The following is an 18,876-nucleotide window of genomic DNA, read 5'->3' on the forward strand; positions in this document are numbered from 1 at the left end:
ATATACTATTTTTACTTTTACATTTTATCTTATATAAAATAAGCAACTAAAAACTAAAAATTTTTTTATCAACAAAAAAGCGATTGCATGATTACATAAAATCGTAATAAATGTAAAGAGGAACCTCCCAGGTTTCTCAGTAGAGTCGTAACATAAGGCTTGACTGGGAATTGTGAAAGCTGTTCTCAATGCGTGGGTGTCAAAAATCTCACACACTATTCAACGCTGGTTTGTTCTTCTTTGATTTTTGCACGAAGTGTTATTTATCCGATTATTATTATTATTATACCTACGGCGTAACGCTTGCATCCCAATAGATTAATGCCTATCCAAAGATTGATATCAAGAAGACACGAGTTAACTAACTAAAAGTGATTTTTGAGATCCCTACCCATTTAGGAACTGCCAGAGTTGAATGACGGGGCCTGGCCCAGTACTGAGCAACCAAGCTTGGCGCACCGATATTGGCCCATGCTTGGGTCAAGATTGGGCAACCAAGCCTTGGCCGGCCCAATGATTACCCGAGCTTGGGCCACAACTGGTTCCCTCAGCCACGGTCATTCAATAGCGACCCAGACTTGGGTCAGGACTGGGCAACCTAGCCTTGGCCAACTCAATGATTACCCGAGCGTTAACCAAGACTGGGAAGCCTAGCCATGGTCGTTGAATGGCAACCCAGACTTGAGCCAGAATTGAGTAACCTAGCCTTAGCCATCATTCAATGAAAAATCAAAACTTAATTAATCATTAAGAAATAGAATTTTGAACAGTAAATATTTATTGTTTAACGAATATTTGTTAGCAAATGCTAAAATTTAAAATTTTAACAAAAACAATTGTATAATTTAACAAAAACGATTGTATATCGTCAAGATTGATATGGTCTTAAAAAAATTAAAATATAATAATTTACAGTTGAATTTTTAATATTGATAATTTTAAACATTAAAATTTATAATAAAATATTAAAAATATACAGAACTATGTACAAAGTCTGAAGTAATATAAGAACTTGACTTTTGCAATTTTTTAAATTAATAATGTAACGTTCTTGCTAAAATTAAAAATTAATATGGGCTAATTATTCTTAAAATTTTACAAAGAGATTTTATTGCTAAATACGCGTAACGGAAATCCCTGAGATAAAAAGTCGCCGTGGCTCGCAGGTAGTCTAAACAGGCAATTCAGCATGAGACTCGGGCCTCGACAACGTTCTCGAGGTGCAACCTGAGACCAACAATGGCTGACAAAATAATAATTGTATAATTATGTAACCTAATGAACAGGCAGTCCATCGAGGATCTTTATAGAGCACGAAGTTCCGCTCCGTGCTTCCTCGAATTATAATTTGGTTTTCATTGTCATACCAATAAATCTTATAGGTTGTAATTATAAACCAAGGACTATTTATTCAGCTAACCAGTTCAAATTCTTACTTTTACGCAATATTATAACTATTTGATTAGCCTAGCTGTACGTCCCTCCTAGAGTCAACCGACGTCCTAAAGAGGCCAGCCTGGATTTTATATTTTTATAACAGTTTAAAATTTCGATAAATTAAATTTTTCAGAACGTTACAGTGGTGCTGTGACGTTTGCACTCTCAACTATTAAAACCTATTCAATTTTGATAATATTGTTAATCAAACGCATTCTGACACGATTTATAGTAACGAAAAATAAAATGACTCTGCGATCATGCTTTAGTATCGGAATTGATCGATCTAGAATAAGACTAAAGGTACACCTCCAGATAAATCAAAGGAATAAAACGATCTCAAATTCATAAAAATATATAACCTGAATGTTAAATGGACCGATTAAGATATAACTTTATCATATAATTATGCACCCAAAGTTTTAAGGGTCTATTATTTCATCTCTTCTTATTAATGATCGATTTCACGGGTATAAATTATCCGGAGGCACTGTAGTGCCTCAAGCCAAATACACGTTCAACAACATATGTAATAATATGTGTGAACGTGTCGGCGTGAGGCTACAGTGCCTCTATTCTCGAGTCAGATGTCAACATAACCTCACCATATTTTTAACTCGATTTATTTTATTACTACATTCATATCAACACTTTACACTCGCTTTAAATAGTTTAATTATTAGTTCTTTCTATAAAACACGAAAAACTATATTGTTTTTTTCATTATTTAGCGTTATCCTAATTTATAAAATTTTCGCTCCCCCGTTTTTCGATTCTACGAGAGATTTTACTAATTTCGGTCGAATTTTTTCTTTCGAAGTTGGTATAGTTTAATTTTCTGCGGATAGTATACTACTGTGTAGTATCACAGTTAGTCCGTTTCCGTTTGGCGTCTGAGATCCTCTCCGGATAGTTACTCTGCTCCAGATTTTTAAGTTGGTACAATTCAATTTTCTAAGGATAGTAACCACTGTATAGTATCAGAGCTATTCCATTTCCATTGGAAGTCTGACAAAATAGGCGGTTAATTCAAATTTGAATTTATTTAAAATTTTATTGCGGGTATTTGTAAAATAATTAAATGCAATTTTATTCTATTTAACGTATTATTATTATTATTATTATTATTATTATTATTATTATTATTATTATGTTATTAAATGCTCAGGGGGGTTGTCCCCGGAGTCCGATTCTCCGAGGGCCCAGCCTGAGCTCCATCCATTACTGCTGGACCACTCCGCACAACAAGGCGGTTAGTGATCACAGCAGGCCAAAGTCATTTTCCTAAGTAGACGGAGGGAACCTAGTATGACAGCCTTCTGCATCCTGACCGCCAAGAATTCAGCTTTTGATGAGCAAGCTGGAACTCTGGCAAGTGAGGATACAAAAGACTGTTTCATCCCACCGAGGACGCCAACAATCAGGACGACGAGCTTGACACGGTAACCTGGGTAAAGTTTGCCAATTTCAAACAGGAGATCCTGATATATTTGTCTTTTGTGCTCTTCTTTGGCTGAGATGTTGTATTCAGCCGGAGCCGAGAACTCAATGACATAAATGTCACGAGTAGCCTTGTCGAAGAGCACAATATCAGGTTTGTTGTGATCTATCCGCCGAGTTGTTGCAAACGGCATGTTCCAATAAATTTTGCAACTGTCATTCTCAACAACCTGGGGAATATCTCCTGGCAGATAAGGCAGCACCGGTGTCACGTCAATACCGTAGCGGTGACGAAGATAGTAGTACAGTACTCTCAGGGCAGCATTGTGACGCTGGATGTATGCATCTCTCGCCAGCACAGGACATGCTGACAAAATGTGCATAAGCGTCTCCGGATGTTGTTTACACGCCCTGCAGGTCGTGTCCGGGAGCTGCACCTGGAGCACCTTGCTACGGTACTCTAGAGTGTTAATGACACCATCTTGGCAAGCAAATATGAACCCTTCAGTCTCGGACATCAGGCCAGCTGACTTTAAGAAGGAAAACGTCAGCTGGGTGGACAAGCCATGATCACGCACGTGTTTGAAGTACACGCTGTGCATAGACTTGTCCATCAGTTTGCCTAGGAGTAGTTTTTCCTCGGCGTTCCTGATGGCGCTCTTGAATTCCTCCTTTCGGAGTTCCATAAGAGCGTTTATTTCTCCAAGACCAAGGGTTCTTGCCGCATATATTGCTGCCTTATATAAGAACGACCCCTTATGCGCATTCTCATGTTTATGAACAATTTGCATAAGAAAGTCATCCTCATCTGCAGTGAAATTGACAACTTCATGTGTTAAACCCAGGACTAAACGATCGTGAAGCCGCTCCAAGCTCTGCAAACCTCTCCCACCGATCGACCGGGAGAGGTATAATCTGGCGACTGATGAATTGGGGTGCATGCTCCGGTTCATGTTGATAGTCTTACGGGTTCTGATGTCGTTATTATTATTATTATTATTATTATTATTATTATTATCATTATTATTATTATTATTATTATTATCATAATTATTTAATTTAATAATATTATAATGAATATTTGTTGTAGATATTTGATGTAAATATTTAGTGTGGATTGTTTTCATTACTTTTCCGGCTGTGAACTGTTATGCCCCTAGATTCATCCAGCAGGTGACACTACGTGTCAGAAAGCCGCAAATTTGAATTATTTCAAATATTTTATTGATTTTTCATTCAAATTTATTTTACTTACATTATTTGTATTACTTGTCCGGTTGTTAACTGTATTGCCTCTAGATGTACCCAGCAAGTCTGACAAATTAGGCGGTTAATTCAAATTTAAATTCATTTACTATTTAATTTCGGGCATTTGTAAAATGATTAAATACAATTTTATTTTATTCAACGTTTCATTATTTTATTATTCACATTATTTGTACATTATTATCATTAGTATTACAATTGTTATGGAAATATTTCTATAATTATCATTATAATTATTAATATTATTATTTAAATAATTGAAAAACTGGCTCTCAGTTGAAGTAATATTGAGTAAATACAGCGCAATGACTAATATGAATTATTATAACTATGATTTTAAAAAACGCGCGGCAATTTAAATTCAGAAATTCAATTAAAATTTTATTATTATCAAAACAATAATAATAATAATAGTAATTATTATTTTTTCTCTTTTAAAAACGATGCGAAATTAAAAGTTATTACTAAAAATTTTTATTTTTATTTTAAAAAGCCCGCGAATATTCAAATTTCAAAATTTCACTTATAATTTTATTATTGCAATTATAATATATTATCCGTACAAAAACAGTTTCACTGTAAAAAATTGCGCCATGTACACGTTCACAACTCTTGATTTACAAAAAAACCGAAGAGAAATTTTCACTTTACAAAAAGATGTAAAATCTGAACAAAGACAGTTTCACTGTAAGAAATTGCACCAAGTACACGTTCACTTTTGATTAACAAAAATACCATGGAGAAATTATCACTTTACAAAAAGATGTAAAATCGAAAAAAAACAGACCAAGTAGCCGTTATGATTTTTAATAATTGAAAAAATTTCGTGGTAAATTTAACAATTAAAAACAATTTTTTAAACGTATTTGGCGTGCGTCATTGAGTACCCCAAATTTTTTCAGATGTATTGTAATAACGTCACAATATCACTCAGATAACTCATTTATTTCAACCTCAGTAGTTTAATAATTATCTTAACTCCTGTTCTTTTCCTTAGACCTAGCTCTACTAGCACCTAAAAATCATGTTTCCTATCTCGTCAAGAGAAATTCAATTTTAATGGTAATCCTCCAATAATTATTTTTTTTTTTTCATCAAAAACGATCCAATAAGAAATGTCGAAGTTATGTAAAAAATGCACTTTTTTCGAAATTTTTCGTTTTTGATAACTCCCGAATGAATCAATCGATTTTGACGAGACTGACGGCAATAGATGTAGTATTTCGAGTTTAAGAGCGGATAAGTTTTTGAAATTGACTAGTGGAGTCGTTTAAAAGTTATTCCAAAAAAACCATTTTTTGAAAATTTTATTTTTGAGATTTCTCAAAATTTAGCGAACCGAATCGATTCAAATTTTCACCAAATTTAATGGCAATGATACTCTTTGGATCGCCACTTATCTCGATCCGATCGATCGAGCTGTTCAAAACTTATAGATTCATATGGTTGCATTAAAAAATCATCAGTAGGGTCAATGACTTGGTGAGGAGGGGCTGAAAGAATTGTTGTCCCTAAAATCGCTTTTCACATCAGTTCTTTGGCCTTAGTTATCAGACGTGAAAAAATTTGGGGTACTCAATGACGCACGCCAAGTACGTTTAAAAAATTGTTTTTAATTGTTAAATTTACCACAAAATTTTTTCAATTATTAAAAATATAACGGCTACTTGGTCTGTTTTTTTTTCGATTTTACATCTTTTTGTAAAGTGATAATTTCTCCATGGTATTTTTGTAAATCAAAAGTTGTGAACGTGTACTTGGTGCAATTTTTTACAGTGAAACTGTTTTTGTTCAGATAGTTTATACTCGGAGAGACTCACAAACTAAAATTTTGTAAAGACACCCACTGCTGGTTGTAGCAGTCGGATTGTCTGAATGTTTTACTTAATATAGATTAATGACTTTAGACAGTAAAATTTATACAACAAAAATTTTATGTGAAGCGTTGTATCTCAGGTTTAGGCTCTCCAAAATTGTAATCTCATTCACAAAATTCAAAATCCGTTATTCTTTTGAGTTTATATCGTGTCATTAGTTTTTTTTTTTTGGAGTCGCACCGTTTTGCGTAGCGCTGCGACTCACTTAAGTCGGGAGGTGTAACGTTTCGGCGAATTTAGAATTTAAAATATTATCAATTTTAACCCTAGACTAGTCAACAAATGCGACCTAACGTCGCATTTGTAATCCCTCATCTCTCGACTTTGGTCGAGTGATGAGGGATTTGCCGCAATGCTTTTAGAGCGTACAGTGTTGTCAGTTCATACACGTCTGACAGGCAGAGACTAAAGGTGTTTTCAGCAACGACGCGGACAAAAAACTACTTACGACTCTGGTCAAGCGATGAGGAAAGCCCCGCCAATTTTTTTAAAAAATTTTTTTCAGCAATTTAACGTTTTCGAAGATGTTTGAAAAAATTATTAACATATTCTAAAATGTTCAAGGAGCAAAGTCAAATTTTCAACTTCCCGCTAAGAAAATCAATGATTTTCGGAAAATCGGGAAGTTATTGTTTTTAACCCGTTTTTCAAAAATCGAGGTTTCAGCAGATCTCGACGTTTTGAAGCCCTAAGAAGCTTTCCTGACTATTTTTACGATGATATCCGTACGTCTGTGTGTGTGTGTGTGTGTGTGTGTGTGTTTTTTTTTTTTTTTTTTTTTGTAAAGAGGTACGAAAAAAAATCTTCAAAAGACACCGGTATCGTTAACTCTGCCGCCCATCTTCCGGCAGATATCGATAGTCGGTATTGTGGAGATTTTTACCCTCTAAAAAAAAACATTCCTCTTCCCCTCTCCCCTAGATGGTACGGGGAGGACTGGATTGGAACCACGTTAGCATTACTTCAATCCAGTCGTGCTGCATTTCACGACGCCTACTCCTGGCTACTGGTCCCTTTCTGCGATTTTGTCTTTCAGGAGGTGCTGTGCATAAACTGCAACAGCTGACCAGTTATCCGCTTGTTTGATCATATAGGTCACCAGGCTTGAGGGGGAGAGCCTGGTGCCTATGATCTCTTCGGTGCTTCTTCTGTAGTCCTTCCATTGAGCACACTCGAAGAATGTGTGTTCGGCGTCGTCGATTTTATCCGGGCAGTATTTGCACGTTGGTGTGCTGTGCAAACCCATCTTGAAAAGATAGGCATTGAACTGCCCATGTCCCGTCAATAGCTGGGTCAGGAAAAAGTCCGTATCCCCGTGCTTCCGAGAGAGCCAGACGTTGATGTTTGGGATCAGGCGCGCCGTCCATCTGCCCGTCTCCCCGATGTCCATCGGTCCTGCCAGTCTTGCTGCGTTTCCGCCTTTATCCTCGTTCTTGCGTCCTTCATGTTATCATCACTGTCTTTAGCGTCATAGAGTTTTGCTCTTTCGAACGCTAATAGGTCGATGGGCGCGGCTCCTGCAATGACCAATACAGCCGCTTCGGAAACTGTGCGGTAGGCGCAGGCAACCCTGAGAGCGCCTCGCCGCTCTACTGCTGCGATCTTTCGCCGGTAGGTCTTCTGCTTTAATATGTCTGCCCATATCTCCGCTCCATAAAGGAGTACCGAGTGGACTGCTTCGAAAAGAACTCTTCTCTTTTTTGTTCTTGGTCCCATGGTGTTGGTCATAATTCGTGCTAGGCTAGACACAGTCTTGCTGGCTTTCTTGCATGCACTGTCGAGGTGTTCCCGGAAAGATAGTTTCTCGTCTATCATTACCCCTAGATACCGCAGGGTCCTTGTTGACGTCAGCGTTGTTCCTCCCATGTCCACAGCGAATGGTTTTGGAAACCATTTTTGACGGGTCAAAACGACCATCTCGGTTTTCTGTTTGGCGAGTTTCAGGTGATGCTTATCGAGCCAAGTCTCGACGGTGTCGATGGTTTCCCGAACTAGCAGTTCGGCCTCTTCCACGCTGTCCGCCACTATAGTGGCTGCAACGTCGTCTGCAAAGCCTGTTAGCTCTACTTGCTCTGGCAACGGGATTTCAAGAAGCTCGTCGTAGACTGCGTTCCATAGATCAGGCCCCATTATTGAGCCTTGCGGCACGCCAGCCGTTATGGCATATTCTTGTGGGCCTTCAGTAGTTTCCACTATTAGCTTTCTATCGTCAAGGTAGTTGTCGACTAGTGCCAGATTTTCTGGCTCCGCGTCAAACTTGTGCTCCAGAGCGTCTAAAATGTCTCCCCAATTTGCGCTGTTAAATGCGTTTTTGACATCTAGCGTGAGGAGAAGACATACTTTACGAGCTTTGAGGCTACCAGACCATGCTTGTGTTGCTGTCTTTATGACTTTCTTGATCGCTCCGACTGTCGAATGACCTTTCCGGAAGCCATGCTGGTTGGTGGCAAAACCTCCAGCACGGTCGATGTCGTCGCGAAGTCTCCCTTGTATGAGCTTCTCGAGCAGTTTTCCAGCAATGTCTAGCATACAGAGTGGTCTAAACGACAAAGGTGTTATGGGGGTTCCCTTACCTTTGTCTAAGAGAACCAATCTCTGCCGTTTCCAGACCGCGGAAAAGGTGCCAGTTGCCAAGCATGCGTTGTAGGTGTTCAGGAGTAAGTCTGGGTATTCCAGGGCTATAATCTTGATCACCGATGCCGGGATGCCATCATAATAATAGTAATAAATAATCCAAAATAAAACGTTAATATTTTTCTTTTAATTTTAACTTTAATAGGCTCAAATTAATAGAAAATTATAAAGGATATAATAAGTTTATTCGTTTTTGAATAATCAAAAAATACATACCTTTAATTTTTTTAAGAAATTATCAATTTTTTTTTAATTGCGTGTCATTACGCCATACTACTTCATTAAGGCTCATTTGGGACTGAGCAAAACTCGGCAGTACTCGGGTAACCTCGACATGTACATACCTTGTCCCTCGCGTTTCATGCGCCGGCGTACAAGTGCTTACCCGCTTCAGGCGGGGAACCCGCTTTGGGCCACCTTCCTCTACTTTTCAGCTGAAAAATAACCTGACAACAAATGTCAAAATTCTACCGAAAAAACATTTTTTTCTAGAATTTTTTATCAACGATAACTGAAAATTTTATTCTTGAGATTTCTCAAAGTTTATTAGACAGAATCGATTCAAATTTTCAAATAATTTAATAAGAACCCTACAAATGCCGCAAGCCGCGTTTCAAATGATCAAGCTGTCCTAAAGTAATAAGAACGGAGTTCAGCAATATGAGAAAATTCTGAAAAATTTATGGATATTCCTCTGGGCATTCAATAAACTTTTAATTAAACTTCAGCTGAGAGACTAGAAATTTGGATCGCGCGCTACGCGCGCGCCTAAATTTTGACCAATAATGAATCGTGGCCCGTTTTTTGCGAGTTTTGACCTTTGAGTAACTTCAAGACTTTCATGTATTTTAATTTAGACGATATATTGTAATAAAATGCCACGTAATAAAATAATACAAGAAAGTATTGTTAAAAACTATTAAAATTATATAGAGGATTTGAGAATTTTCAGCAACACATCAAATTCATATGAAAATTTCTAAAAGCGACATTCCAGAAAACTGGATTTTTATTGTAATAATAATTTTTTGTTCAAAATGAAAAATTTTAAGATATTTTTGTGAGTGAATTATTAATAAAAATCACTTTAACTATGTTGAATTAAACGTAAAATTTATATTTATTCATTTTATGCTGGTCATTCACTAATTCACTTCGTAGCTAGACTTAGCTAGTAAATGACCGACTGGTAGGTAAGGTGTTTGTCAATACCAGTTACTAACAGCATGTTTATTTCATTATTTTAACACAATCGTTAGCTGAAAATCTTTGTAAAAGCGATGTTATTTATTTAGATTGAACGTTGTTTCTAACTTCCCGCTATAAAAATCGATTATTTAAAAAAAATCGGGAAGTAATTGATCTCACTCCGGTATTCCAAATGGTTCTCCCAAACTCAAATTTTCAATACTATTTCAACCGATTTGGACCGTTAGATTATGAGAAATCTCAAAAATTAAATTTTCAAACTAATGTTTTTTGCAATAACTTTTAAACAGATGTAATGAGCAATTCCAAAAACTAATCAGCTCTTAACCCTTTAATGTTCGGCCTTGAATCCCCACTCTTAATTCGAGTCATATGTCTTTTTCTTGAAGTGAGAGAGCTATAGTCTTTTTCCTAGAGAGGGGGCCAGAAAAGTAGTAGAAAGGGAAGCATGGACACACTACTACACCGTCTTTCACACAACTGCATAACGGACTATGATTGGCTCTTTCCCCTAACAGCTCACACCGAGATTCATTGCGCTTCCAGAACATTAAAGGGTTAAACATGGAAAATGACTATTGAAGTGCTTTTTTCAAATAACTTCAATATTTCATCTTGGGTCGTTTTTAATATAATAAATTGACTATAAATGCGTCAAAAACTGCGTCGAACGCCGCCAAGTTCGTCAAAATCGGTTGATTTGCTCGTGAGATATTCAATTTTGAAAAATTAAAAACAATGTGATTTTTTTAAATAACTTATCCATTCTTTATCGGATAAGATTCCTCCCTGAGAATTTTGGCAAAGCTCTCTTAATCACGCTAAATGCCGCCAAGTATTCCAAAATTGGTTGATTTTTCTGAATGTTATTGCTGTTCAAATATTTTCAAAAAAGTGTTTTTACTAAATACAAACTAGACTTTTGAGTCTAGTTTTACCAATTTTTTAACTTCCCGCTAAGAAAATTAAAAATTTTCAAAAGTTGGGAAGTTATTGGTTTTACCCCGTTTTGTGAAAATCGAGTTGTCATCAGATGTCGAAGTTTTAAGGTCACAGGACTATTGCTTCCTTGACTATTCCCACGATGGTCTCCGTGCGGCTGTGTGTGTGTGTGTGTGTGTGTGTGTGTGTGTGTGTGTGTGTGTGTGTGTGTGTGTGTGTGTGTGTGTGTGTGTGTGTGTGTGTGTGTGTAAACCTCTTATAATTTTTGAACGGCTCGGCCGATCGGATCAAAATAAGTGACGATTCAAAGAGTATCATTGCCATTAAATTTCGTGAAAATTTGAATCGATTCAAACTTCCCGCCAATTCTATACCTAAACGCTTGAAATTGGACTTTTGACGTTTTAGTAACATTAAAAAAGTGTAGTTTTACTTTGAATTAACACTTGAGTGTGTTAAAAAATGGATGGATTTTTTAACACCAAATATGGATTGATCAATACAAACAGTTTGTGTAGAATTAACATAAATTTTATGTAAAAGAATCATCTACACAAAATTTTATGTTAAATTTTACGAAAATTTTTTTCCTCCACTTCGGGCAGAAAGCGTTAATTTTCCTCCTTGGTGAGAATACAATTTTCCTCCTCGACGGAGGCGGAAAGCGGCATTTTCGTTTGGCGCCGCGGGAAGGAAATTGACGCTTTCCGCCCGGAAGGAGGAAATAGAAATTTTAAGCTATTGAAAAATAGTAGTAAAGCAGCATATTTTTAGTATTTTACCGGTAATAGAAAGTAGGGATCTTCTTTTCTGGTTTTTTGCTGCAACAGTGCCACAGATATACAGTAAATATGCGGTACATTTACGGTTTAAATGCTGTTAATATACCGTAATTTTCTTATTATATTACCGTAAATATTCTGAATTTATTTCGTCATTTTTTCGTAATAATTCGGCAAAAAAACTGGCTAAAATAACTGAAGTATTACGATAAACATACAGCATTTATATCGTATAAATACCGAATCTTTGCGGCATTTCCAAAACTGTGAGGGTATGTATATATATATATATATATATATTGTAACAGGGTAAATTACCCTTAATCGATAAGTTGCCAGAGATCGATAACTTTTCGACTAGCATTTGAGCGCATCGATCTTCGGGCTTAGAGAGAGAGCAGGAGGGGGTATTTTTGAGGTCGTTATATAGACGAGCCATGCGTGGTGTCCGCAGAAGTAGTAAAGTGTTGGAACGAGTAACATCAAGAAGTCCAAAGAAGGAAGCGAGTATCAACCATAGAGTTTCTTCAACCAAATTTACACCAGGTATTGGATTTTGGTAATGATGAGCCTTGGGGCCATATACCCGGCTCATCAAATACACTACTTCTCATTTTATTTATTCAAGTTTGGATAATTCAATTGTTTAATAATTTTGCTCAATAATAATTAATTATTTAATTGAATTGATTCGTTAATTGCTGGGAGCGTTCCTCCTGGGGGTTTATACCCGAGGAATGTTCTAGACCTCTTGGGTTTGCAAGTCGTGAATAATTAATTTTATTAATACAGTTGGTTAATAATTATTAACATCTTGAGATTGGTTTAAATAAATCTATTTTGTATTAATTAAATTCTGAACACCGAGAAGGTTCCAATCGACACGACATAGTATTCGGTACCCGAGGTCAAAACGTGCTACGCGGTAACGAACGCCGGCATCCATTTTGGGCGCGGAAATTCCTTGTGAATTTTATTACGCAATAAATCGTAAAATTAACAATTGGATTATTATTACTATTTACAACAATTGAATTATCTTTTATTAAGACTATTTATTATCTTGAATTAAATATTGATATCGTATTAATTTTGGAAACTATTTTATTATTTGGAAAATTAAGTATTAAGAAAATTGCGACGAAATTAGAAATTGATCCCACCGTGGATAGTTTTCGGAATTTATTTTACGTCGAGATAATTTGTTGTTAATTAATTATCCAGTCGACAATAACAATAATAATAATTGTCTATAGTCGGAAATTCCACGTGGTTGAATCTTATATTGAAATTGAAGCCTGTGAAAATTATAATAAGTAAAATTTAATACCATTGTTCCGGTAAAATTCTTTGTAAAACTACTTATCAGTGTGGATTACGTCCGAGAAATTTAGTTAATATTATAGAGAATATTCTGAGGATTATACAATGTGCTGAGTATTAAACTCGTGGTAATTTTGAAATAAGTTTAGGCGTCGATTTTTAAGTCGGAAATTTTAAGTAGTAATTATTAATTGTGAAAATTGTTTATGATTTTAATCTCGAGCTAATGACTGAGTAATTTTAGTAAGAATTGAACGTTGACTTTTTTTGGAGTTTAATTTTGTAATCCAGGAAATAAAAGTAAAGTACAGTCAGTGTGTGTGTGAGACGCGTGGGTTATGTGTGTGTGAATGCTACCAGCGTTCCTTCGCAAGCGAGCAGTCCGTTTGCGAGGTTGTAACGGGGTGGTTAGCCCTGTCCAATTGGTCACCCCTTTCCTCTTTGAAAAGGGCGCCACTGGGATTTTATACTCGGTGTCCCAGAAACCGGGGAGCATGAGAAGGAAAGATCGGGTCGTGAGAAGTTGAGAAAGGCTGAAAAATTAATACTGAGAAACAATTATTAACAATTTAATTATTTATTCAATGTAAACAATTTAATTCTAACAAAATTCCTTAACAATATTGCCCTTAAAATTAACCTATCAATCACTTAATTGTGAAAACCTCTCACCTACGCAGGCACTTGCCAAAACTTACAACTAAATATCATTAAATTCTTTTAACCATAGATCATTACGCATCTATCTTCTTAATTTCTTAACTCAACATAGACCATTACGCATCTATCTTCTTAATTTCCTAATTCACTTTTAGACCATTACGCATCTATCTTCAATTTCTTAACTCAACATAGACCATTACGCATCTATCTTCAATTTCTAATTCAATCATAGACCATTACGCATCTATCTTTAATTTCTAATTCAATCATAGACCATTACGCATCTATCTTTAATTTCCTAATTCAATCATAGACCATTACGCATCTAGATTCTTAATTTCTTAAACCCTCGTCCAACTGACGGAATAACAAACAACATATTTTACCCAATAAAAACTTCTTAATTATTCAATTATCTGAACTAATTTCACATAAACAACCTCGTCTACCTGACGGAATACCATATAATACCATAATTACCTAACTTCCATATAAAATCGTCCACCGACGCTAACTTCATTCTATAGAGTTCTCTACTTTATTCATACATCTTAATTACCAATAAAACTGAATCTCAAAACTTCGCATTTTCCAAAATTACCAAAATTACGCCTAACAATTACTTAACACAAAATTCCGACCTTCGATTTTAATTCTTAATCCTCCTTAAATAAATTCTAAGTGATATTTCTTAATTAAATTCTGTCTCGAAAATTCCTAACTAAAATTAATTTATTATAGCCAACAGGCCTATAATAAATTACTAATAAATTCTTTACCAATAAATTAACAATTTATCCATTAAATATAAAAGTTCAGCGACAAAACTAACTACTTGACCTTGACAATAAAACTAAAGTACGAATTCGTTAATATAAAAAGATGACCGCTCAAGAAATTAAATTTAATTATTTTGGCCTCTTAATTAAATTATTAATTAATTTGGCCTAAAATAACCCAAAATACCTGACAACTGAAACCGGTACTCCAGCGATGAATTCTTTTCCCAGTAGAAAGAAAATGACGGGATCAGCTCCACTGTGCCTGCTGACTTCCAAAGCTCCAGAAACTCGTGTCACCAAATTACACCCAGCTCCCAATCTTATCCTCGATCAATTTATCCTAGAAATTCCAGTAAATAAATATTTCGAATAAGACGAAGATCGTCAGCCAAATGGCCTAACGACAAGTAATTTTTAACAAAAATACCAGACAATAAAATTTAATCGCTTCATTCCATTCGTGAAGCCTTAAGAAATCAACTAGTTACTTGTCTCAGAAAAATCTCCCACGCTGGAACACAGTTACCCAACGTACTCGCAAAAATTCACCGGAAGAAAGAGAGTCTTGACACAACACCCGGCGTTTTTATAACCTCTCCTCGTGCTCTCCAACTTTCCTATCTTCGCTCCCGCGCTTCATTTTCCGGGGACTGTAGTGGGGACTTTCGATTAGCACGCCCGGTGACAAGTCGAAACTACTTGTCAAAAATCGAAAGGTAAGGGAAAGCCCTGACCTACCGTGCGTTAATTGAGTGGTCGATAATGACCCCGGGAAGTTCGATTTTCCCTGTTACAAGGTGTTTCGCTGGCATAGAGCGTGAGGGTCCGGTGGACAGCGCGACTTAGTTAGAAACTGCGGTATAGACGCTCCATAAGAGGGTACCGTCAGGATTAAGAATTTTGATAGAGCGTGAGGGTCCGGTGGACAGCGCGACGTAAGGATAGTGTGGAGTGTGTGCGTGAGCTGCAGAGGCTTCTTGGCTTACGTTGCAGTCACTAGGCTGTTGCTTCTGTAGCCAGGCGTTGTTGATAAGCCCTCGTACACTGATGTCTTTGTACGAGGTGTCTTGTTGATAAGTCGGAGTCGCCGGTTTTAGCCCGAAATCCTCCGTTAGATATAAGTTGTAGTAGCGACTTTCCGGGGGAAAGCGTGAAGTAAATTAGTTGTAAGTAAATTAGCTGTAAGTGAGCGGTGTACGTGCAAGGGCACGAGTTGTTATCATATTTTGTTGTTAAATAAATACCGGTCATTTTTGTTAAATAAAAATTTATTTTTTTCAGACCACCTTCCTCCACTCTCTCTCCCTGTAGATTATAAGCTCAGCTCTGGTTTCCGATTCCAGGAACCGAGATACAAAATCCTGGTGGCGCCCTTGTTAATTTAGAATCATTTTTGCTAGGTATTGTTTTATTTCTATTAAATTAATTAAGGGGCCAATGAGCGGAAAACCGCCAGTTACAATATATATATATACGATATAACGTGGCTTATCCGGACAATAGCGTCTCTAATTCATAATGGATCTTCTCGAAACTCAACATACTTAATTTTTAGACGTATACCAACGTCAAATTTAAAGATGAGCTTAATTGGTCAAGTAGTTCAGAAATTATAGAGTTTTAAAATTTTTAAAATCGTAAAAATTCATATTTTGGCAGATTCCCGACTAGAAATTTCGTAAGGCATTGCCGAACAATCAATCCGGGCAAGTTTGGCTTTCCGAACTTTGGCAAGCCTAATTTACGCCTTATTAATTTCACTTTAGGTAAGCCAAAGTTCGGCACTGCCGTAGTTTTTCCAATCTACGCCCAAATTCGGCAAACCGAACTTCGGCAAATCTTTGGTAACTGTGATTTCATGCAAGTCAGGCATACCAATAGTTTATCAAACTTCGTTCTGCTGTAGGTTTTCCAAGCTTCACCCAAGTTTGGCAAACCAAACTTCAGCAAATCTTCGGTAACCGTGAGTTGATGCAAGTCAGGTACACCAATAGTTTGTCAAACTTCGTTCTACCATAGGTTTTCCAAGCTACACCCAAATTCGGCAAACCAAACTTCGGCAAATCTTCGGTAACTGTGATTTCATGCAAGTCAGGCTTACTAATAGTATGTCAAACTCCCGACTAGAAATTATAGTGAGGAATGCCGAAGAATTAGTGAGGGACAACTTTGGTTTGCCTAACTTAGGCCTGCCTAAGTTGCACCTCATAAAAACCAAGGTAGGCAGAACAAAAATTGGCATGCCGAAAATATTCCAAATTTGGTTGTGATCCTGAAACTGTGTAGCATTGCCGAAGTCCGGCATATTATGGAAATGCCGGACTGATTTGTAATAACGGTAACCATAAATAATTGCTGAAGTTCGGCTTGCCAAACTTGGACGTAACTATGAAAGTCTCATGGATTCCTTAAGTCTGATATATCATGGGAATGCCGAACTGGTTTCAAGTAACGATAACCTGAGTTTTGCCAATTTGGACCAAACTTGGCTTTCCGAACTTAGGCTACCCCAATTCGAATCTTATTTGTTTTAAATTAGGCAAGCCGAACATTGGTCGTGCTTATAAGTGTCTTGAGGCACGAAGTCGCTCATCATCGGCGTAGTGTCGCGGTAATATTTATCTGTGTTAACTATACCCGAGTCAAAAAACAAATTCTAGTTTTAACCTCAAAAGCCTCAAATCCTTTGATGTTTTATTTGCCGCACAGTAAGTAACTCTACTTTAATACTCTACTTAAATCCTCATTGAAGATTTTGAGGTCTTAATGTGAACCACCCGTTGATTTAGAATCCTCACTACAACCTCAAAAGTCTTATTCAGTGAAAAGTTGTATTTTGGACTTAAAAAATTTTTGCTTCACCGAAAAAAATTTAAGTTACATTTACAAATTAACATATAACATGAGAAATATTTCACCACTTTATCTAAAAATAGTTATTAAAAAATCAAAAAAAAATTTCTAAAAGATCAGTGATTATTTTTTTATCTGACAATATAGTTTTTGTAGCATTTGTTCGCATATTATGTCTGTTAGGTACAAATTAATGTTCACATGACGAAACACGGAATCTTGATTTTTAGGCGAGAATTAAAGAATACCTACGCTCACGGTTAATGCATGCAATTGTAACTCGGTTGATTCGTTCGAGAGATATCGCGAAGGAAAGAAAACCGAAAAAAGTGTTTTTTCGGAACTACTCCGAAATTTCTAGTTTGATCATTTCAAACTTAAAGATTCTTTATGAGGTCTAAAAAACTGCGTCTAATGTTACCAACTGCTTAAAAATCGGTTTATTCATTCAAAAGTTAAAAAATAGTGTTTTATCAAACTTTTATCAGAGTTTTGAGCTTGAAGAGCTCAAAAGCATAGAAAAGCTATCTCTTTGAGCTCGGAAAGCTCAAAACAACACATAACAATGCATATGTGCCATTTTAAGCATCCAGAAATGGAATTAGCGGGAAGTTGCAGGGATAGCCTTCAGGGTCAACCGTTTTCCTAATTTTTTTTGATTGATAGATGTGATAAGTCAAGGGGGAAGGAGATGATGTAGGAGTTAGATACATTAGTCACACATAACACTTAACTGTACTTCACACTCGCCTTAATAGTAATTATAATTAGTAATTATTAATTTTTAAAAATCGTACATGTCGAACGCGAGACTCGAACACCGTACCCAACGCACGAGAGCCCTATACCATACCGCGACACTACGCCGATGATGAGCGACTTCGTGCCTCACGACACTTATAAGCACGACCAATGTTCGGCTTGCCTAATTTAAAACAAATAAGATTCGAATTGGGGTAGCCTAAGTTCGGAAAGCCAAGTTCGCTCCAAATTGGCAAAACTCAGGTTATCGTTACTTGAAACCAGTTCGGCATTCCCATGATATATCAGACTTAAGAAATCCATGAGACTTTCCTAGTTACGTCCAAGTTTGGCAAGCCGAACTTTAGCAATTATTTATGGTTACCGTTATTACAAATCAGTCCGGCATTTCCATAATATGCCGGATTTCGGCAATGCCACACAGTTTCAGGATCACAACCAAATTTGGAATATTTTCGGCATGCCAATTTTCGTTCTGCCTACCTTGATTTTATGAGGTGCAACTTAGGCAGGCCTAAGTTAGGCAAACCAAAGTTGTCCCTCACTAATTCTTCGGCATTCCTCACTATAATTTCTAGTCGGGAGTTTGACATACTATTAGTAAGCCTGACTTGCATGAAGTCACGGTTACCGAAGATTTACCGAAGTTTGGTTTGCCAAACTTGGGCATAGCTTGGAAAACCTACCTAAACTCAATTTTTTAACGAGCAGTTTGAAATTTTAAATATTTAACAGAAAATTATTTTACTATCTTGAATAATCGTATAACGCTTAGCCGATATAACGTTTAATTTAATTGTGATTGAACAAAAAATATGCACATCGTGAAAACCATATATTTTGTGTAAAAAACTCTGATCTTTCAGAAAAAAAAGTCAAATTGGATGTACCTTGCACCGCACACCG

At 36.5% G+C, this 18,876-nt stretch overlaps 1 long non-coding RNA gene across 1 annotated transcript; it reads right to left on the minus strand.

Moving 5' to 3' along the window:
* Nucleotides 1–2,412: 2,412 nt before the first annotated feature.
* Nucleotides 2,413–17,077, minus strand: LOC123259508. Its single transcript, XR_006508259.1, has 3 exons — nt 16,993–17,077; nt 3,286–3,288; nt 2,413–2,423 (listed from the first exon to the last, which is right to left on the minus strand). It is a non-coding gene; the product is annotated as an uncharacterized LOC123259508 (long non-coding RNA).
* Nucleotides 17,078–18,876: the final 1,799 nt, after the last annotated feature.

Source organism: Cotesia glomerata, linkage group LG2 (genome assembly GCF_020080835.1).
Source record: "Cotesia glomerata isolate CgM1 linkage group LG2, MPM_Cglom_v2.3, whole genome shotgun sequence".
Taxonomy (NCBI): domain Eukaryota; kingdom Metazoa; phylum Arthropoda; class Insecta; order Hymenoptera; family Braconidae; genus Cotesia; species Cotesia glomerata.